Source organism: Acomys russatus, chromosome 13, assembly GCF_903995435.1.
Source record: "Acomys russatus chromosome 13, mAcoRus1.1, whole genome shotgun sequence".
In the NCBI taxonomy this organism is placed as follows: domain Eukaryota; kingdom Metazoa; phylum Chordata; class Mammalia; order Rodentia; family Muridae; genus Acomys; species Acomys russatus.
Window position 1 is genome coordinate 44,010,343 of NC_067149.1, and position 22,761 is coordinate 44,033,103.

Genomic DNA, 22,761 nt, shown 5'->3' on the forward strand with positions numbered 1-22,761 from the left:
ATACTGCCGTAGTCAGTCTGGTGACAGAGGTGGCTACTAAGTGACTCTGGCAGGCATGTAATGCACAGAGTGTGCATCTAAGGGGCACAAGGATTCTTTCTGCCTAGGCAGAGAGAAGTTGGGTGGTGATATTTCTTCATGACCCTCAGAATGGCATCTAGTTATTTCTAGAATTTTCCACTTAATACTTTGAGACCAAGGTTGCCCCTAGTTATAGAAAATAGAGATGGGTTAGAGTTCTGGCTTCCTGGCTGAGGACCCTCCCTGAGGTCCTTCCTATTTGCTGGGCTATAAGATGAAGGCCAACACAGCCTCAGTACTGATGCGAGCTCTGTTCCTTCATCCCCCTGACCAGGGGTGTGTTTCCTCCTCTCTCCTTGACTGATACCCACAAGATGGACTCTATCCCTGAACAGACATTTGATGACAGAGGCAGGAGGATTACTGTGGGCCAGGAGAATGGAAGGATGTGGGGCAGATGGGCTTAACGGCATCTTAGAACTATCCAATCAACACAGCTCTGCCCACTCTACGGTGAGACCAGTCATGGCCTGCGGATAAGCTAGGCTTTGACCATGTAGGGTGTGCTCTGACCTACATAGTGACACAGCACTGCCCCAACTGGGATCAGAGCTGGGGACTCCTCATGTGTTCTCGTTGGCCCAGCAACAGGGGTTTCACAATAGGGCTAAGTTCCCCCTGCTTGGCTTGTGGAATGTGTAGATGTAACTCCTTGTCTGGGTAGTTCCTCAAACACTGATGCCGAGCAGCAGTGTTCAGCCTGGGGAATGCCCTGTGTTGGGGTTTCTGGGTCAACACTGATTCCTCGGACACATGGTGCAACACTGTTAAGTTTTCAGAAAGCTCATTACAGGAAGAACAGCTTATTCAGAAAGGATGTGAAGTAGGGTTTCCCCTTGATGCCCTCTGCATCTTTACCCAGTGTCTGCCCAGGTCCTGCATGAAGCCCCAGCTTTGCCTGCTGCACACAGCCCGGAGCTCTTGAAGCTCTTCCCTCTCCTGGCTTTTGTGGTGCTGGCAGTACCATCTTCTTCTCTGCCTATCCTTAGCTGCTCTCCCGGCACACAAGAGCAAAGCAAACCCTGGCCAGGGTTGGGCAGAGCTTTTGACCTGGGGCCTCTTCAATATTTATGATCCTGCTTGCTTAAAAGGCACTCCCAGGAGCACTGGTGCACAGTGGGGTGGTCACGGATGCCTTTCTGCCTCACCGCTTGTCTCTGGTACCAAGGACAGCTCAGCACGCTGTGGGATGATGAAGTGAGTACAAGATTTATAAAGTCCCCCCCAAGTCAGTTCTTTCAGAGTTGTACACACAGCAGTAATACAAAATGTAAGTCAGCCTTATTCCTGTAATCCCAAGCTGAGACAGGAGGATCACTGCGAATTCAGTGTAGGCTCCGGAGTGAGATTATGTCTCAGAAAGAAAAACAAAAATGTAACCATGTCTAGTGATTAAAAGGGTGGCTTAATAAGGGGACAGCTGTTACAGAGCCCACAGGGAACAGGGACACATTCCTCACTCCAAAGTGTAGATCTTGTGGCTTACTTATAGGAAACCAGACATCTGAGTTTTCCTGAGTTTGTGTGCCAGCACTTGAAGTTGGGTGCTTTGGGCAGAAACACTGCTGCCCCAGATTATGTAAAATGATCATCAGTCTTTCCCAGCTCCCTGAACTTGGGGCCATGTTACCAATTCTGACCTTTCTGCTACAGAGGACAAGTGTGGATTACCTTCCTGATGGCGCATTTACAGTTAATTTCCTAATGCCTGTCTACAGTCACTCCAACATAAGTACACACATGTAAAATCAGAAGTGAGGCTCTGCATTTGAGAGCAAGTGTGCAGTACTTGTCTCGCCACACCTGGATTAGCTCACTTAACGCAGTATTTCCAGGGTCTACCACTCTCTAGTGAATGCCCATGTGTTTTGGTTTCCAGAGGCTGTCATGAGTGGCATCTTCCCTCCCTGATTTCTTCCTTGGCAAGTCTGCTATGGTTAGATAGGAAAACCACTGGCTTTTCATGCCAACTTTCTATCCCATTACTTTGCTGAGAGTGTTTGTAGGGCCTGAGAGTTTTCTGAAAGGTCTTTAGGGTTTTTAAAGGACAGGATCGTGTCCATGTCATGTACAAATGGGAATGAATTGACTTCTTCCTTTCCAATTCGCATCCCTTTTCTTTCTTTCTCTTGCTTTGTTGTTCCCACTAAGACTTCAAGCACTATATTTTGAGTAAGAGAGGAGAAAACTAGCGGCCTTTTCTTGTTTCAGATTTTACTGGAAATGCTCTTAATTCAACCTCCCCCCTCCCCAAACACACACACACACACACACACATTTAGTACAAAGTTGGTTATAGGTTAGCCATCAAAAATTACCTAACATATTATTTAGAATTATTCACCATTATTTCACAAAACTTCATGTTGTGAGAATGGCTATATTACCAAAAACAACATATACACTCAGCACAGCCCTCACTCAAATCTCAGTGACATTCTTCACCTAACTAGGAAAAACAATTCTAACATCGATATAGACCCAAGTAGTCAAGGCAATCCTTAGCAGAGTGAGCAATGCTGGAGGTATAACCACACCCAACTTCATTCCATCACACGACATCTGAACAAGAGCAGCAGAGCAGATGTTAGATCAGTGTGTGGAATAAATGACCCAGAAATAAAACACACAGCTGTAGTCACCAAAATTTTGATGACGGTGTCTATCCGAACCACACATTGCAGAAAGACAGCCTACCTAACAAATGTGCCTGGAAAACTAAATTCTCATGTGCAGAAGAATGAAACTAAACACGAGCTCGAAGTTTTGAGAACAGGTAACACACCTCAAGCCCCAGACATGAGCAAGGACTTCCTGAGAAGGATTCCCACAGCACACGAAATGATTGCAAGAACTGACAGATGATGTTACACGGGAAACAAACAAACAAACAAACAAACAAACAGAGTGAAGGAACCTAGAAGTTGTGGGAAAATCTTTGCCAACTACACAACAGACTAATATCTAGAATACATAAAGAGCCAAAAAACCCAAACAAACAAACAAACAAAAACAAACAAGCAAGCAAACAAACAAAAAACCACAATCAACCAAAGAAACAAAAACACCAAAATCTGAACCATTTGATCAACAAACAAGCTAACTGAACCAGACAGACACTTAAAATAAGAAATACAAATAGCCAATATTTCTTGAAAAGACAGTCAACATCCTTGGCCACTGGAAAAATGAAAACGAAGGCTGCTTTTAGAGTCCATCTCATCCCACTTAGACTGTCTGTCATCAAGAAAATAAATACTGGCAAGAATGTGGCGGGTAAGGGGCCTCTTACTCCCTGCTGGTGGGAATGTACATTTGTGCATTCACAATGGAAATCAATTTGGAGATTCAAAAAAAAATTAAATTACTAAAGAACTGGCATATGACCCAGCCATGCCATTGCCTGTGTATATGCCCAAAGGGTTCTAAGTCAATAAACCCATCAATGTTTTTCTAAGAAAAAGAACCCAGTCCTGTCTAATGCCCTGGACACATGCAATGGAATTCTATTCAGCTGTAGAAAAAAGATAGATGATGATATATGCAAGAAAATGGATGGAGCTGGAGATCATGATGTAAAGCAAGCTAAGCCAGACTCAGGAAGACGGTTTTTTCAGATCCCCTCACACATGGAACCTAGATTTAAAATTGTGAACTCCAGCGCTCTGGAAGAGCAATACACACTCTTAACCACCAAGCCATCTTTCCTGGCCCCATAAAAACCCTTTTTAAAGAGAAGGAGCCAGTGGCTGTCTTATTGCCATAGTTAGCTGGAAAGCCACATGTTCTAATGATGCAGTCACTATGTGGTCAGCCTGGGTCCCTGAGGCATTCTGTGGATCAGAATCCTTGACCCATCCACAATGGATTTGCATTTGAAAAGAGAAGCAGTCTCTGCTGGGCTCAGACACTGGTGTTCCAGGCATTTCTTAGTGTATATATATATATATATATTCCAGTCTGACTAACATCACAAAGCATCCCATTAAAATAGCAGACATTTAAATATATTCAAATTAGAAAATAGTTCCCAGCACTCAGGAGGCAGAGGTCGATGGATCTCTATTAATTTGAACGCCAGCCTGGTCACACTGAAGTCCAGGCAGTAAAGGCTACATAGTGAATAGGAGAGAAGTGGGTTGGGGAGAGGAGGAGGAAGAAGAGGAGGAGGAGGAAATGAAAGGAAAAGAGAGGAGAGGAGACAGGAGGAGAGGAGAGGAGAGGGGTAGAGAGAGAAACAAAGTGCATACGTACAAGGCAGTTAGGTATGGGACTAGTTTGTGGCTTCAGACTCATGGCCTGGCTTAGCTTACAGCATCCCTAGTCTCCCGCAGAATAAGAACACTCCCTTTCTTTTACTCCCCAGCAGGAACACCTACAAGTAAAATTTCCTTTAAGTAAAGCAATGGTTACTTAACTGAAAGGCCTTCCTTCCTAAGAGGCTCCAGGCAGGGAGCTGCTAAGATCTGGGCCGCTACAGATGCATGCCTTGTCTTTTGAGCCTTGATTTTTTTTTTTTTTTCCATCCATGCAATAAAAATATTGCCCTCCAATGGCTGGGACATTTCCTCAGCTGCAGAACTCTTTATTCAAAATGGGAAATGTATATAGGTAAAAATTTAAAGGCACTGCTTTGGTAGACAGTAGGGCAGTTGGCAGAGAGAGCTGCCCTCTAGAGTGCCAAGTGGTGGTTTGGTGAAACACTGCCTTCCCTTGTTTTCCCTCAGCAGGTCCCTGAGGACACACCCCAGTATGCTGTGGGAGTGTCTCTTATATCGAGGTAGCATCAGGTGCTCTGAGGAGATTAGGATGGAAGCAGGGGAGGACCCGGTTTCGCACAGGGTAAAAAGAGAAACTTGTGAAGAAGACTTGATACCCTATGAGCATATAAAGGAGGAGGAAATCCCCCTCAGGCACAGTCATAGGGGAGGGAGTAAGGGGAAAATGGGAGGGAGGGAGGAATGGGAGGATACAAGGGATGGGATAACCATTGAGGTGTAACAAGAATAAATTAATAAAAAAGAATTTAAAAAAAGAGAGAAACTTGACAGGGAAGGTGTGTGGTGTGCCATCCATAGGAGGCCGAGGAGGCACTAGTCTTTATGCAGTGAGGATGAGGGCGTGGGGGAAGTGAGGAAGGGCCATTTCAGCAAAACAGGCTCTTTCAGCAGGTTGTAGGTCTCGCAGGGGAGGAGTCTCGGATCTTTAGAAAGACAGCTTCTGCTCTAGAACAGCGCTTGACTCTGTTGTCCTCAGCAGCTCTGTGGCTTTCAGTGAGCCACTTGGTTTCCCTGGTTGTCCAAGTCCTTGTTCCCTGAGCAGAGGCTTACTCCATCTCCACTGAGCTCCAGAGTTTGAGCCTTGGGCTGTTTCCCAGAGCCCTCCCGCCTCCTTATTTGTTTAACCAGCCTGGCAGAAATGAAGATATTCTAGAGATACTTTGCATCTTTCAATTTGACTATAGGACTATGGAAACAATGAACCTCAAATAAATGGGGATTTCCCCAGAAATCTCATGCTGGGAGAAGGAACTGGCTCTAGCCAGAGGGGAAATTTTCTCTTGGAAAGAGATTTCACAGAGTCCTAGCAACCTGTTACACAACCATACAGGACCAGACTGAAGCTCCGATAATGTTGGATCAAAGGTGGGCAGGGCCACACCTTAACCAGGCCTGGTTAATGCATGATCCCCAACTCTGTTCAAACTCCCACTGCACTTCAGGGCCCTGGAGGAGAAATGGACTTGTGAGGTTCACTGGCTTTCTTTGTCCCTCTTCCCAATGTAGCTACATTGACTAAATCCCCCCCCCCACACTTTCTTTCTTTCTTTGAGACAGGGTTTCACTATGTAGATCAGGATGGCCTCGAACTCACAGAGATCCACCTGCCTGTGCCTTTGGAGTGCTGGGATTAAAGGCGTGCGCCACCCACACCCGACTTCTCTTTTCCACTTTCAACTTGTCCCTTTGAATTCTCATACTGAAGATGGGCGGCCAGACCTGAGTCAGGGCACAGGTTGTGACTACACATTTGACAACTGATGAACACGGTTTTGCCTTTCAGACCCTTCACTGGGTTGATGCGAGCCCGCTTTCACTAATTCTCATGCTCCGTGTCTTAATGAGTTACACAGTGACCTAAGCGGTGAGTTAGACACTACTGCTGCCAGGGAGAGCTGGAAGACAGAACACACCTACTCTTGCCAGGCAGCAGAGTGGAGTGTCTCTCTATTTGGGTCATTTTCTTGGAACGGAGGCTTCTTTAGTGCTGAACCTCCCTATGCCTTCAGCAGGGCTTACTTTCAATCATTTGCAATTAAAAAGAAAAAAAAAAAAACATAGTCATAACCTTATGTGGAACTCAATGTGCAGATAGATGTTTTTTGGTAGGAGTTGGTCAGGAAGCATGCAGCTGGCCTGGCCTGCCACTCGGCCTAGTTTGAAAAGCCACAGCAGATGTAACTGGACAGACGGATTCAGCAGGGCTGCTCCCCTCCCCCAGCAGCCTTTGTCCTGGTCCTGCTCCCCAACCTCCCCTTCCCCCCATCCTGCCATGCACAGCTAGCCTCTCTGGCTGATGTGCTCTCTGGCCCGCACAGGAGCCTCAGGCAGTAGACATACCTGGCTACCTTCCCTCAATGGACAGACAATAAGTGAGTTGTCCCCGCTTTCTGCTTCAGCGACTGCTCTGTGCTGCCAGCATGGGGAGGCAGCGACAGCTGGCACATGGCCTGGCCTGCCGTGGAGGGATGAAGGCCACAGGAGCTCTTACAGCCACTAGGTCTAGGTCCTTTTCTTTCTCTTTTCACGCAAGAAGGCCAATTCTGACTCTTTACATCGCCGTGGGACCGAGCCGCTCTGGATCGCTTGCAGAAGGAGCAAGGGGATATCACTGGAGTGGAATATTCAGGAAATTGACTTGAGTGCACCTAACAGCCTTTTACTGTGAGCCTACGGTGGCCTGCTTTTCCGTTTTATGGGGCCCTTCCCAAACTATGGTGGATGTAGACAGTATCGACCTCATTTGTCAATACAGGCAAGGAGTCAACCTCTCAAGTTAAACATAAGTTGGTCAGTGAAACCAAAGAACTTGATTGTCTGCATTCTAACCTTCCCTGGCATCAGTTGTAATTAGGTATGATTCAGCCCAAATAAGAAATAAAGTGGCCTGGCCTGCAAGACCAAGGAAGACAGAGGCAGGCACAGCCACAAGCCTCCAGCAGGGAGGGCTGCCAGGCCAGAAGGGAAGCAGGTGCAGGCTACACCGCCCTGCACAACTGGGAAGCCTGCGCTGAAAACAAGGAACCTCTAAAAGGCCATCCCAGCACCTGTCAGCTCTCCCAGGGTGGGAGCCTCCCCAGAGAGAGGAGCCAGCTGTCTGCTGAGGGGATCTGTCTGGACACAGGCTGTCTGTCGGTCCTCAGCAGTACAGCCACCTAGGTAGCCAGCTACTTTAGGCAAGAACAGCAGGCAGCCACTTGGCAGCTGCTACCCTCTCCAACATTCAGTCCCAATGTCCCCTCTTCTCCCCTCTCCTGCCATTACTGACCTCTAGCTCAGCCACACCCCTCCTGCTCCAGTGGGAAGCTGCTCAGTCCCAGCATCTGGGAAAGTCAGCTTAGAGGATGTGTACACTGCCAGCTGGAGGTGATGGAGAGCAAGCAAAGACAGAGACGTCACCATCCCCATTCCTGGCCTGACCATGCTGACTAGCCTAGCCAGGCCCCCTCTGCTATATGCCCCCTATGGTCCTGGTGACTGGCTATGAACCTGCTCTGCCCTGTAGGCCTCTTTGGCAATGTTGCCCTTCCTCTGAAGACACAGGTCCTTGTCCTGGGGGGGGGGGGAGCTTTGTAGACGGCAAGCCAGCCATCCCCCTACCCTTGTGACTTCCTGGTGTAAATTGCAGCCTAGAGGCGGTGCTCCACCCACACTCCTACAGGATGGATTGCTGGTTTCTGTCCTGGGTCTCCAGCATTCTTTCCTGTAAACTGAGGCAATAAAGTCATTTCCAATCCTCCCATCACCACGCCCCCCCCCATACAACATTCTCACATTTCCTGGCCTTGTGTCACCACCACTCCAATCCAGGCTCACTCCTTGCCTTATGGAAGAGAAGATCTGTGGAAACGTGTCCTCAGATTGGCTGGGTCCAGAAGTGAGCCACAACTGAGCAGGCCCCCTGGCTACTTGGTGATAGCTGCTGCCAGGTCTCCTCGGCACTCTAACATCTGCTATACCCAGGCTACCTCTGTCGTAGCCTGTGTGTCATGTGCAGCTGCTAGGAGAGGTTTCTCTGGAGACAAGATGCTAGGTCTTGGAATCCCTAGGGACATGGATTCCTCTGAAAACATAACACCTTTATGCCCGACCAAGAAAAATGTGTGAGTGTGATTGTGCTCATGTGTGCACGGAAGTACACACTTGAAGGTCACACAACCATGAATCCCCTGGCTGATAATGTCCTCTGCATCTCCGAGACACACTCTGGTTGAGACTCTCTTGGATTCTGACGCGCTGTGTGACCCCAACTGTTCGGCCAACTCTTGAACCAGTTATAGTGGCAGCTAGCTGGTCTAGAGTGTCCCTGGAGTTCCTCTCAGGCCTGTAGCTACAGGACTAGACCACAGTCCATCTCTGCTACTGAAGATCAGCCAAGGGGACAGGCGAGCTCCAATTCTATCTCAGGGTATGTCCCAGGGGAAGTCCCTGAGGCAGGAAGGAGATTCGGGGAACTACAAGTTTGGAGAAACTGCAAAAGCTTTGGGTGAGCAGCTAGTCATTAATAGCTTACTTTTAACCAGTTTCAAGGGCCAGCAAGGTGGCGTTGGGCACTGTGTAAAGGTACTTGCCACCCAAGCCTGAGGACCTATGTACCTACGTTCCTTTTTTTGGGGGGGGGGTTGAGACAGGGCCTACGTTCAATCTTTAGAGCTCATGGAAAAGTGGATGGAGAAAAAATGACTCCACAAAGTTGTTCTCTGATCTCCACACATGCACTATGGCACACATGTGACCCATGGCATGCACATGTAATTCACACTTGCACACACACACACACACACACACACACACACAATTTCAAAATGTTTTCCTCAAAGTACTTTCAAGAGGTCAAATAATTCCACCTTTCTGTGAGGGTCTAGGCTCAAAGCTTCCCCTGGCCTGGCTGTGTGACCCTGTCAAAATCCCTTCTACTTTCAACCTGGAGTCTCTCACCAGTTAAACAATTATGATCCCAGGGGTTCATCCACAACAAACATTTGCCATTGGCCTCTAGGCTCCAGAGAGACAGCGAGATGCTGAGAAGGGACCGAGGACTCACAGAGGACAAAGGACTCCTCTGACTCGGAGATGGTGGAGTGTAGGCCTGAAAGCAGCACTCGGGTCCACAGGGGCATGGTGCAGAGGGCTTCCTGGTAGACCCCAGAGACAGGCTGTCCCTGCTGAGACTTGGCATGCTTTGGGGCTGAACTTCCACATTCGGATCTCCTTCTCTATGGCTCATAGTCCCGTTGGCTCTGACTCAGGGAGCCGTGGACTAGAGTCCTGTTCTCAATCTCACGTCACCCACCAGACTCTCCCGGATCCAGAGGGACGCTTCAATCTGCTCAGCAGCCTTAATTTCAGAGCCAAGTCTGCAGGTGTGAACACTACAGAGGGCGAGCTGATGAAAGACGAAGACGGAACAGAGCGCTGAAACACACCCCAGCGCAACTTCCAGCAAGCAACACTGTGACCTAAGATGAATTTCTTTTCTCTCTTTCCTACCTTCCTCTCTGTGGCAGCCCATTCCTTTCCTCTTTAGTCCCTCTCCCCACCTCCAGCCTCCTGGGGACCAGGAAGCAGCAGTCTACTACCTGCCTTGTAGTCTTGCTTGTTTCCCATGTCCCCTGGCAGTAGCAATGTCGCTTTGGTGAATAACCTGCCTCGGTTCAATTCCTGGACCCCAGCCCCCCTTACCTGCCCGTGTGGCTCCCTTTGATTCCCGTAGGAGGTGACATTTCTAACGTTCTCCAAAATGCCTCTGGCTATCTTGGCGCTGGCCTGACATGAGAGAAGGCAATCTCCTGCAGTCTAAGAGTTGGGAACACAGGCAAACCACAGGCTGGGGGGAGGGGTGAAGTTAAGAAGACTTAAACATGCAGCCCTCCCCGACCCCTGCCCCCATAGTTCCACCCTCCCAGCTCCTACTCCCTCGCTTGATTTATGCAACGCTTGGGATGGAATCCAGACTTCATGCGTGCTGCATAAGCACTCTACGAACTGAGCTACAGCCCCGGCTTTCTCTAACCCCTCCAGCCTCGCTTTCACATTTGAAAATGTGATAAAGAAAGCACTACGGTGGCCCTACAGTGAGGAGTGAGTGGCACACTGTGTTAAAGCCCTTTGCTCTTGATCCACCATCACAAATAGCGACTGAGAAACAAGAGCCTAGATGGCTAACATCCCAGCGTTGTTACATCCTAACAGCTGTGCACCTGTGAAATCAGACAGTTGTGCTGAAAGCCCTCGACTTGCCTCTAAGAGCGCATTTCTGCCTCTAGGAGACTGGTTGAGAGGAGTATGAGGCGAGCACAGCTGTAGCCGGCAGTTGCATTTACGTATCCTGCTAAGATTTAGCCCCTAAAGTGCCTTATCCTTGGAGGTGTTAGGCGCAGGGCCACTCTCTGCCCTGGCTGGAGGCCCGCAGTGCGCCAGGCTGGCAGGGGGAGGAGACTCACGCACAGCGGCACAAGTGCTCGGACTCCAGCGCCCCGCCTGATCGCGGCCGGCCCCAGGTTTGAGGGCGGGGTGCTCCAAAGACGCCCATCACCTTTGCAGCCTGAGCATCACTCACCGTCCAGTCATCGCGCGGTCCAGAGGCCACCAGCAAGGCAGTCCCTCCGTCTGCACCAGAATTGTGCGGGTACCGGGCTCTGAGCCCGGCCTCTGCTGCCGGGGGGTCAGGTCCGCCGAAGCCTGCCCAAGACACACCTCTTCCCGCCCCGGACACGCCCTCCGCGTGCTAGGCACGCCCCTTCTCTCTAGTCAACAACATTGCCTATCAGCTCATCTCCTCCGTCCAGGGCGGTCGCTACCGTTACCCCCAAGAAGACCCCGGACATCTGTCCTCTTGCTTGATCTCTATGAACACCACTAAGCGCTCCGCATGCCACTTAAGTCCTCACTCCTGGGGGGCACCCCAGGACGCACAGAGAAAGCAGCCAGACTGGCCCCTAGGGCCTGGCTCATCTACAGGCAGAGGCCAGGGAGCCTGGGTAACGCAGACCCTTGGGTTTCAACAAAGACCTCTGCGCAGGCGCTACAGCTACCACTGTGCGCATCCGCCTGGGACATTTATTTATTTATTTATTTATTTATTTATTTATTTATTTATTTATTTTCCAGGTGGCACCTGCAAGCAAAGGCATGGCCTCTCAAAAAACTCCGTTATGAAATCGGAGCCGCCAGGCGGTGGTGGCGCACGCCTTTAATTCCAGCACTCGGGAGGCAGAGGCAGGTGAATCTCTGAGTTTGAGGCCAGCCTGGTCTACAGAGCTAGTTCTTGGACAACCAGGGCAACACAGAGAAACCTTATCTCGGGGGACAAGGGGAGGGGGACGGGAGGGAGAAGAAAGGAAGTAAAAAGGGAAGAAAGAAAGAAATAAAGTCGGAGCTGGTGAATTTAAATAGGTAGCTTCTTCTCTCAGTCCCTTTCTTCTGAGCACAGATTTATCAGCGCTGAGGCAGAGCCCAAACCAGAGGCCACCGTGGGAGCATAGGGGAAGCTGGGTGGGGGGCTGTGGGGGCAGGAGAGCTTTGCGGACCATGTTGTATTTCACCATTCCCAGTCCTGACCTCAGGACCTCTTGGCGGCCCCCTGCCGTGTAAATCAGCTCAGCTCAGCTCAGTCCTGGTTTGTAATCCTTTTAGGGTCACGTGGCCATTTTAGAGAATGTATGCCATGGGGCTTCTAAAGATGTAAACATTCGCGTGTTTGAAAAGCAGCTCGGCGTTTAAGTCCCCGGACCCCAATTCTTCAGATTATGGTAGTTATTATAGCTGGTGAAATTGGGAGCAAAAAGATTGTGCCCTGATCTTTCCTTCCTGTGTTGCAGGCTCTGCGTCTGTTTCCCGACCTGCAGGAGGCTAAAGGTGACCAGCCTAGGGTCCCTCTCCAACTCAGCCATTCTCTGCCAACTCGGGGTCCTGAGGTTGGAGGTCCATAGGAGTACATGTCTCTTTCCACAGCCCAAGGCTGGGCATCGTCAGAACTGAGATGCTTCTAAAAGCTTTTACAAACCAAATTGCACAAAATTGCACTATAACACCCAAGTTCTCCAATTCAGCCCTGCCCAAGTGAGGGCAAGTCTCCCTTGGGCTCTCTAGCATGAATCATGCCCTCTGCCCCAGATCACGCTGTGGCCTGGCCTGGATGGGGACCTATGCTTGAGATGTCCTGAACCCTCCTTTCCTCTGGAGGTCGAATGGAAAACTAATTTCCTGGCCCACTCTTTCACTCACGAGCCAGGAAGAAAGAACTTCAGCTTCATTTGCGAGTGGGTAGTTTAAGGTGCCCTGGGTGCTGTTAAAACCCATAGGACAGTCCTGGATGAGGCTGCCACCCAAGGTCTGCTCTGCTCTAGATTGTCTTGAGACATCTTGGTATAAGATTTTATTCTAAGGCAACTGAGAAATCATCTTTGCCCCTCTGTTCAGGGGCTTATGTGCTGAGATTATAATTTAGATAGACACATGAATTTTGAAACCCAGGCTAATAGATTTTCATAAGATGAAAATCACTTTACTTTCTTCTTTCTTGTTTTCTGTTTGTTTGTTTTGAGACAAGGTTTCTCTGTGTAGCAGCCCTGGCTGTCCTGGATTCACTTTGTAGAGCAGGCTGGCCTTGAACTCACAAAGATCCACCTGTCTCTGCCTCCTGAGTGTTGGGATCAAAGGTGTGCACCACCCCTTAAGCTGTTCTCTTTTCTTTTAAGGACCTTATTTTACATTTATCTATCTATCTATCTATCTATCTATCTATCTATCTAGTGTATGTGAGTGTGTGTGTGTGTGTGTGTGTGTGTGTGTGTGTGTATATTTCTACCACACACTCATGGAGGTTAGAGGACAACAAATGAGAGCTGGTTTTCCCTATCATGTGGGTCCCAGAATTTAGGTGATTAGGCTTAGGGGCAGGCATTTTCCCTGCTGAGCCACCCCCACACCCACCCTCCTTTTTTGAGACAGCTCAGACTGGTCCAGAACTCACCATGGCTATGTAGCTGAGGCTGGTCATCTTGCCTCCACCTTCCAAGTGCTGGGACAATGGGTGTGCATCACGGTGCTTGGCTCTGAAAACCCCTATCAAGGCCATTCCCTTAAAGAGTAAGTTGGACGTTGGTGGTGGCACAGGCCCTTAAGTCTATAGAAGGAGTGCCAGGACAGCTAAGGCTACATAGAGAAACCCTGTCTAGAAACCCCCTCAAAAAATAGAAAAGAAAAATTAAAACAAACAAACAAATAAGCAACCACAGCAAAAAGAGTAAGTTAGAATTTTGAATTAAAATTAGCGATTGGTTTCCTAAGGCCCCTGGCAGATGGCTTTGTGTGATCTCCTCTCCTCACTGTCTCCAACATGAGGCTCAGAACAAATGCCTTTTGTAAGCAATTGTCCCATGACTTAGTGTGGTCCCAAAGGGGCTTCTGTGGCTGGCGACTGCACCTGATCTGCTGCACAGCCCAGCACACATTGATGCCTGTGCTGTTTGCTTGGGCGTGGCCCCTCGGTGAGGGCAGAGAGCGCTGAAAGTACAGAAGGCTTTGTGAAGGCTTGCCCTGGGATTCCAGATCCTACACACCTTTTCTGTGTCAAGTGGTTTTCACTGACTCCATTTGTTAAAGGGCAAATAACAACTCTGGGCTGATGTAAGAGGCTCTCAACCTATATCAGACCCGGGCTGGAAATGATCATTTATTCCCCAAATAGACATAAATTTCAATGGCATAAGCACAACTGCCTTCTCATTAAAAGTGCACATGCTTGCGAACTTGACTAGCGTCCCCCCCTCCCCTTTATGGCAATGCTTTAGAAATGCCTTTGTACTCCAAGCTGCTAAATCCTAAGTGCTAGCTAGTTTCCCAGGAGCCTTTACCAGTCACGTGACCGGAAGTGTTGCTAAGAGCAGAGAGAACTCTTGGCTCAATCCCTTTCTCCATTTAGTCCAGGGGGAATGGGGGCAGATGTGGAACCAATAGTTGTTCCCAAAACATGTGAGAGGACAGCCTGGCCTGGATTCATCATCAGAGAGCACCTTGACTAGCCATTTTTTCTTCTCACTTTATCTTCCTGATTGAGGAAATAAAGCTCATTGAGGGAAAAGGTGGCTCCTCCATCCAAGAGTACAAATGAGAAGTCTGAGGAAGGGCTGCTCTAGATTGCTTAGGCTTCCCCTGCCTTCAGGGCTCTTGTTCAACACTACCTGAGACCCCTCCCACCCCCACCCCCCAAGCCACCTCCAAACACTTGGGGTTCTTCACCAGGCATCCATACTGCTGTCTCTTTCCACCCTCCGAGGGTTTGGGCTCCAGAGGGCTGAGGAAAAGGGGAACTATTGAGCAGAATTATAACAATGTTACCATTGCTCTGAACTGTTGCATCATTAAAAGAAGATACAAATAGTACGTGGTGCATTGCTCCCCAACCTGTTGCTTTCTGACAGGAGAAAGTAGCTTCGTGTTGTTATTCCTTCCACAAACCCTGGGCTCAGGGATCCACGGGAAACCGTTTGAAAGCAGGAAGGATTACAGGAGGACACTGCTCTTCATAACTATCTTCAGAGAGGGTTGTCCAGTCCCCGACAAAAAGCCGGGGCATTGCCTAGGAACCCTAGTTCCTGAGAATAGGGAGACACAGGAACCAGGGTCTTCCCTCAAGCCAGGATGTGGAGCCGCCAAAGGAAGCAGAGACCTCCCAGAAGAAGAGACAAGGAGCCTCCGGGAGCACAGAGCACTCTTACACACAAGGGCCATCTGTCCAGCTCTGGGTGTCTCTTAACACAAAGCATCCCAGGGAATTCACTGAAATTTAAGAGGCTTCTGAGGAATGCAAAACATCCCTGGGGCCAGGGGCAGGCTGGCCTCCAGCCTATGGCGGTGACAGGAAGAAATAAAGGATGCTTCAGTTGGGTCGACCTCCCCTCTCTGGAGCTAAAGCCCACCCCCACCCCCCAGGTTGCTTTTAGTCTTTGTGACTGTGGAGACCAGTGTGTTCATTAGGATTCACCAGAGGAGCAGCACCGATAAGGCATGTATGCAGCCGGTGATCGGTGTCTGTGCCGTCTGCATCTGACCAACTGGAGTTCAAACATAAACAGGAAAAACATTGCAACTGTACTAACACTATAGCATTTCCCTACATGTTACAGGGTGAGAATCACTTATGTTATGGTCACATTGCTTTCTGGAATGAGATCAGAGTGTATAGAAGCAAAACACCGTGCCATTTCATTAAGGGTCTTGAGTATCTGCCTAATTGGGTATCCATGGTGGACTGGAACCAGTTGCCCAAGGAAGTGACTCAGGAGGTTACCAGTTGGTGAATAGAAAGTCTGTTAGGCGGGACCCACAGGCTCTTAAGACAAGAGTTGATGTTGCAATCTGAAGTCTGCATGCCAGCGAGCTGGGAACTCAGCACGCCGCTGAGCAAAATGGCTGGCAAGGATGTGCTTTCATCATAAAACCTCAGTCTTTCCTCTAAAGGCCACAAACTGGTCAAGTGAGGCCCCATCCACACCACAGAGGCCATTATTCTCCTTATTTAAAGACTTATTGAGTTATATGTTAATCTCACTTAAAATATTTGCACTATAGCAACCAGCCTGACATTTGATCCAACAGCAAGGCGTCTGGGCCAGCCTAGAAGCCAGCTAAGCTGCTACATGAAATTAGCCATCGTAGGTAGTAATAATGTATTCTGGCCAGTAGTCTACATTGCCTTGTCCTCATGAGCACAGATGCCATACAAAGTGTGAGTCCATAGTAGACCTTCGAGGATTCCTCAGGGTCAAGTCATCCTCTTCTCCTTGTATGTCACTTAGTCTCACTATGTAGCTCAGGCTGGCCTTGAACTCACAACTGGTTAATGACACGCACCTGGGATTTCATGCTTTTAATGTTGTCTGTGGCAATTCGGGGGACTTTTGTTTTTCCTTGGCCCCGTGAGTCTATATTATAAATCGCCAAACCTTTTTTTTTGTGAAAGGGCAATGGAAACTGCTTTCATATTTTCAGGACCCTGCAACTCTCTTGCAATCACTCAAGCAAAAGTGAACATAGACCATAAGGAAATGAATAGATGTCACTGTTTGACAATAAAACTTTATTTATAAAGCAAGCAGAAAGCCCGACTTTATTAATTTTCCTCTCTGCCAAACCTGCGGAAGGACACATAAGCTGCACTGTGGCTTAAGGTTCTTTTAGGTATAAGGAAACAAAGAAAACAAAGACGACTTCATCATTTCACATAATGAAAAGCCCAAATATGGATAGTCTTGAGCCTGGTTTATTCAGCATCTGAAAGTTGTCTTTAGGGACCACAGTCTGTCGTCTGTCATCTTCAGCATTTTGGTTCCACGGCTTCTGTTGCTGCCAAAGGCTTCTGAACTTCCAGAAGAAGGCACATTCACATTTCAGGGGAGAAAAGGGAGGGGATGCTACAGTAATGTTCCTGTTAGTGCAGAGGACTCCTTCCAGAGGCTTTCTCTCACTTCCACTGGCCAAAGCTAGGGATGGTGCCTCTCTGAGGCTAGGCTGTCCAAGGGGTGGGTAGGTGTGAGGTGAAACTTCCCACTCTACTGGTAGCAAAGGCTGTTCATGGGAAGAAGCCCAGCTGGAGACAGTGGCTGGGAGCCATGTGGTGCTGAGCAAGCAGGTAGTGAGGAGAGAAGGGAACTGGCTGGACAGACAAAAGTCTACTCCCTTTGTGGATCACCATGCCCAAGAACCACAGCTCTAGGGAACTGAGAGACTCCTTGCTAGAGGAAGGCAGTCTGACCAGGGGGCACAGTGAGCCACCCACAACCACAGCATCAGGAACTGAAAATGCCTATGGAGGAATGAGGAACAGCTGCTGCAGTTAAGGGGAGAGTGTGTGTATGGGGGGGGGGGGGGTAGGGGTAGGCTGCTAGCTCTAGGGCAGGGGAGTGGTGTCTTGGAGATGCTGTTTGAGTTGGTGTCTCCGTTAATTTTGCTAGAGATCCCAAGGGATTGGAGGTTGCTTCTTCCAGGCATGGGGCCAGGGAAGCCTTGCTGAGGCTAGGATTCTTAGACCAGGCTTGGAGATGTCAGGGGAGAGGCCTGGGGTAGTTGTTACAACACTTTCTGCCCATCACACACGGGGAGGGGCACTCTAAGCATGTGATCACAAGGAGGCTCAAATGGGAGCAGGCGGAGGTCTGCCTCTGCTTGTTAGGGTGTGGGCTAGCAGGTGCTCAGCCAGGCATAAACACAGAATTCTGTGAAGTAAGTTCCCTAAAATGCCACACCCATGTTGAAGATTCTACAGACTGACTAAATAGAATGCCATGATTTCAGAGGTTGGATGTTGCAGAACCAGAGCCAACGTCACCTTGGGCTGTCTGAGGGCTGCTTGTTCCCAATTCACTTCCCACCTCTTTATCTGGCCTACCATCACTTGTGAGAGCTGTTTGTGTCTGTTGCCCATAAAGGTGGAAATAAAGTAAATCTGTCAAGACCTGCACTGGAAGCTTTTGGCATATCTAGTTCTACCCAAGCTGGCTATCCCAACCCCCCACTTCCCCCACCCTCTCTATTAACCATTTCCTGTCCTCTTCTCCATCCTTGATAAATGGGGTCTCAGCTGACTTAAGTAGAAGGCAAAGTGTCTATTCAGGACTGAGTATTTTTGTGTCCATTCCCCCAAATTCATCTACCGAAGTCTTGGTCCTCGCCGTGATGGCGTTGGGCGTTGGGGCTAGTGAAAAGTGACTGGGTTATTTGCACGGAGCCTGCAAGAGTGAGAGCATGTCACAGTAAGAAGAGACATAGAGAGATGGCTTCTGCCATGGAAGCTGCACAAACCAGGAAGTGAGGCCCTCCCCAGCCCCTTACCATGCTCATCTTGAGCTGCCAGAATAAGGAGATAGATGTCAGTGTGTGTTGTTTAAGCCTGCCTTGCACTTTTTGTTTCTTCTGCCCAAGCCAAGACAAGACACTAGGCCAAAACTCTCCTCACCCAGGGATAAGGGGAGATGAGAACAAATGTCTGTCTACCCCACATCGGACACCAATGGCAGACCACAGAAGCGATCCCGCCAAGTCTGGCCCAGCGAACCAGCATGTTAACAGGGTTACTTAACTGGTGCATGGGCTCCAAGGCAGCTACATCACAGAAGCTGCACCCCTGGGGTCCCTGCACAACTTTTAGGCAGTCTCTGCTCTGAGCACCACTGCTTTCACAGCACTGGGGAGAGGCCTGTGGATCCTCTAACTCCTGCTTTCTGGACCCTCTAAGTTTTCTTAGCCTCTGGGCCTTAAGAGCCTCCAGCCTCTGGCTGCAAGGGAGTGGTCTAACTCTCAAGAGACACCTTCACAAAGGAGGGCTTTCTGAGTGGGCTCTGGAGGCAAAAGCAGGTGAAAGGCACCAGCAGGTGAAACCTATTGCCAGCCCCAGCCTTTGGTCTCCTACTGGTGTTAGAATCCTTGCTTGGAGCCCAGCGGAGGAAGACACTACTATTTTCATGTGCAGGCCAATGAGCGCATGACTAAATTCTTCATGCTTTTTGTTTCCCCATCCACAAGGTGGGACTGAAACAGACCAGGACTCCTAGGGCACAAAGATGGGAGGAGATGAAATGTCCACAGCAGGGCACATGCCCGCCCGGGGCTGCTTCACACTCCTTGTGATTCGCCTCCTGTTGGCTCCACTGCCAGGGAGACTGGCTTTGATCTCGGTGGAAGACTAATCTGACTGCTTCAGACTGTTGCCTTGGGCCACGCTCCTCGCGTCCCAAGATGATGGTATCTGACCAGCATCTCTCTCTGATTCTGTAGGGAGGCCCAGGAAATGCACCAAGGAAACCAGGTCCAATGAAGCAGGAGCTTAGGAGATTCCCAGGGTTCCACTGCAAGGTTATAGAAGCAGTAAACAACCACAGGGGAGAAATCAACCCTGAAAAGCCAAACTGCTTGCAGGCTCTTCAGGGTTGGGTGGGGTGGGTAGGTGTGGCAGTATGTGTGTGTGTGTGTGTATGTGGTGTGTGTGTGTGTATGTGGTGTGCATGTATGTGGTGTGTGTGTGTGTGTGGTGTGCGTGTATGTGGTGTGTGTGTGTGTGTGTGCATGTATGTGGTGTGTGTGTGTGTGTGTGGTGTGCGTGTATGTGGTGTGTGTGTGTGTGTGTATGTGGTGTGTGTGTGTGTGTGTGTGCGTGTATGTGGTGTGTGTGTATGTGGTGTGCGTGTATGGGTGTGTGTGTGTGGGATGTGGTGTGCGTGTATGTTGGTGTGTGTTGTGTATGTGGTGTGTGGGTGTGTGGTGTGCGTGTATGTGGTGGTGTGTGTGGTGTGCGTGTATGTGGTGTGTGTGTGTGTGTGTGCTTATGTGGTGGTGTGGTGTATGTGGGGTGTGCGTGTATGTGGTGTGTGTGTGTGTGGGTGTGCGTGTATGTGGTGTGTGTGTGTGTGTGTGTGTGCCTGTATGTGTGTGGTGTGTGGTTTGTGCGTGTAATGGTGGGTGGTTGTGTAATGTGGTGTGCTGTATGTGGTGTGTGTGTGTGGTGGTGCGTGTATGTGGTGTGTGGTGGGTTGTGTGTTGTGTGCATGTATGTGGTGTGTGTGTGTGTGTGCGTGTATGTGGTGTGTGTGTATGTGGTGTGCGTGTGTGTGGTGTGTGTGTGTGGTGTGCGTGTATGTGGTGTGTGTGTGTGTGTGTGTGCATGTATGTGGTGTGTGTGTGTGTGGTGTGCGTGTATGTGGTGTGTGTGTGTGGTGTGCGTGTATGTGGTGTGTGTGTGTGTGTGTGTGCATGTATGTGGTGTGTGTGTGTGTGTGTGCGTGTATGTGGTGTGTGTGTATGTGGTGTGCGTGTATGTGGTGTGTGTGTGTGTGTGGTGTGCGTGTATGTGGTGTGTGTGTGTGTGTGTGTGTGCATGTATGTGGTGTGTGTGTGTGTGTGCGTGTATGTGGTGTGTGTGTATGTGGTGTGCGTGTATGTGGTGTGTGTGTGTGTGTGGTGTGCGTGTATGTGGTGTGTGTGTGTGTGTGTGCATGTATGTGGTGTGTGTGTGTATGTGGTGTGCGTGTATGTGGTGTGTGTGTGTGTATGTGGTGTGCGTGTATGTGGTGTGTGTGTGTGTATGTGGTGTGTGTGTGTGTGTGGTGTGCGTGTATGTGGTGTGTGTGTGTATGTGGTGTGCGTGTATGTGGTGTGTGTGTGTGTGTGTGCATGTATGTGGTGTGTGTGTGTGTGTGTGCATGTATGTGGTGTGTGTGTGTATGTGGTGTGCGTGTATGTGGTGTGTGTGTGTGGTGTGCGTGTATGTGGTGTGTGTGTGTGTGGTGTGTGTGTGTGTGTGGTGTGCGTGTATGTGGTGTGTGTGTGTGTGTGTGTGCATGTATGTGGTGTGTGTGTGTGTGTGTGGTGTGCGTGTATGTGGTGTGTGTGTATGTGGTGTGTGTGTGTGTGCATGTATGTGGTGTGTGTGTGTGTGTGTGGTGTGCGTGTATGTGGTGTGTGTGTGTGGTGTGTGTGTATGTGGTGTGCGTGTATGTGGTGTGTGTGTGTGTGTATGTGGTGTGTGTGTGTGGTGTGCGTGTATGTGGTGTGTGTGTGTGTGTGTGTGTGTGTGTGTGTGTGTGTGTGTGTGTACACAGATGAAGACGGATAAATGATGGACAGATAGTGAAGACACACTGATCAGCGAAGGCACCTGGGACCCCAGCCCCTGAGAGTCCTCACTCACGCTGGGGTGGCTTTGCAGTGACACAGCCCACTTCTGAGTCATCTATGCTGCTGCAAGCAACTCCCTACCTGTAAGTAAACCCAATAAAGTCACCAACTCACGAGGCTAGACCTGCATGGGATCCTTATGTGTGTCTGTTGTTGGTGCCCCAACTGGAGTGGAGAGACATTTGCTCACATTTTCCCAGGAAAAGGCACACAGTAGATACAACCCAACTCTCCTTCGTCCATTTCCAAACTGCCCAGATTCATCACACGGCATAGCATTTGTGATTCATTGTGGGGCCCTGTCTGCCTTCTGTTAGCCGCACTTGGAATACAGCTATGGGATCTGACAAAGTGAGACTCAGCTCTTTAGCCCCAGTACTTCATGGGTTACCCAGTCCACAAAATAAGTACTTCATAAACGCTTGCTGAGCAAAACCGACTCCTCTCTCCTTACACTGTTCTTAGGCCTTCCCCTGGCACTGATGGTCTAAAAGAAAGAAAATGATTGCTCTGCTCTGAAGAGGAACCAACAGTTGGAGCCTGAAAATATCTTGCTCAGTTTCCTGGAAGCCGGACACGTGAGCGATAGTGCTCTGAAGCCTCAAACAGAGTAGCTGTGTAGGGACAAGTGAGTCATCTTTCACTTATCTGCTACTTAAAGGGCATTTTGATTTGAGACTCCCCAGTGACCTTTCCTATCTGTGAGCTGGTAAACATTCTTTTTAAAAGACTCCCGAATCAACCCTGGGACAGTCTCCACTTGCTTGGATTATCTTAAGAGATTATACAAAGCCCCAGAAGTTCTTGCTATTAAAATAAACAAACAGCCAGGCGGTGGTGGCACACGCCTTTAATCCCAGGCAGAGGCAGGTGGATCACTGTGAGTTCGAGGCCAGCCTGGTCTACAGAGCAAGTCCAGGAGAGCCAAGGCTACACAAAAAAACCTTGTCTCGAAAAACCAAAACCAACCAACCAAACCATCCAATCTCTCCACAGCTGTTTCTCTCCTGTCAAACTCTGGAACCCAGAGTTCCAGACCACAACATCCACTTAACTGAAATTCATCTAACCGAAACTCCACTTTTTGTTTCCCTGGACAAACGTCATGGCTTAGTTCCCCCCTCTTTTCCTACAGTGACAGAATATTTGGCCAGCTAGGTAAGTCCGAAGAGAAACCTCAGTCCAGCTGTCATGGCCATGTCCTTTACTCATGAGATGCCATCTTTTCCTCCATCCCTAGCCTGCAAAGTACCCCACTTGTCCAACAGCAGGCCAGCAGCTACCTCTGGAGCTTTGGAGGTCACATGATAGCGGAATCTGTTTACACTGGCAGCTTGCGATTCAAATGTACGCAGGGTATGGGATGAAAAGTTCTCTTCTTTTGAGAATCCAGCAGGGTGGGATAGACCCCAGGAAAAGAGGCACGGTTACCCTCCTAGACAAACGTGCCCTTGGCTTGGGATTAAAGTCATCAGTGGAACTTGATAGAAACATCTTGCAGCCTAGAGAGACAGCTGTGAGCCTGGGAACTGATGCAGAAGGGGGCGTGGTGTCTCCGAGTAGCCTAGGGCACCCACATCCCAGGAACAGGACAATTGAGGGCAGAGGGATCCTGTGACGATGTCCCACGTGTCCTTGTGTCTAAGCCTCTCCCTGAGCTGGACTGAGGCTACAGTCAACCCCTGTTTACAAACAGGGAAGTGAGGGTTTAGGCAGCTACATCGCTGGT

At 49.3% G+C, this 22,761-nt stretch overlaps 1 protein-coding gene across 2 annotated transcripts in view; it reads right to left on the bottom strand.

Moving 5' to 3' along the window:
• Window positions 1-11,086, bottom strand: part of Rassf4 (Ras association domain family member 4) — a 36,416-nt gene extending 25,330 nt beyond the window's left edge. The window contains exon 1 of one of the 2 annotated variants that reach the window (XM_051155156.1): window positions 10,921-11,086. The gene's annotated coding sequence lies outside the window, so the exon portion shown is untranslated. The remainder of the gene's footprint in view (window positions 1-10,920) is intronic. The other variant, XM_051155157.1, reaches the window with a different exon arrangement.
• Between the last annotated feature and the right edge of the window lie 11,675 nt (window positions 11,087-22,761).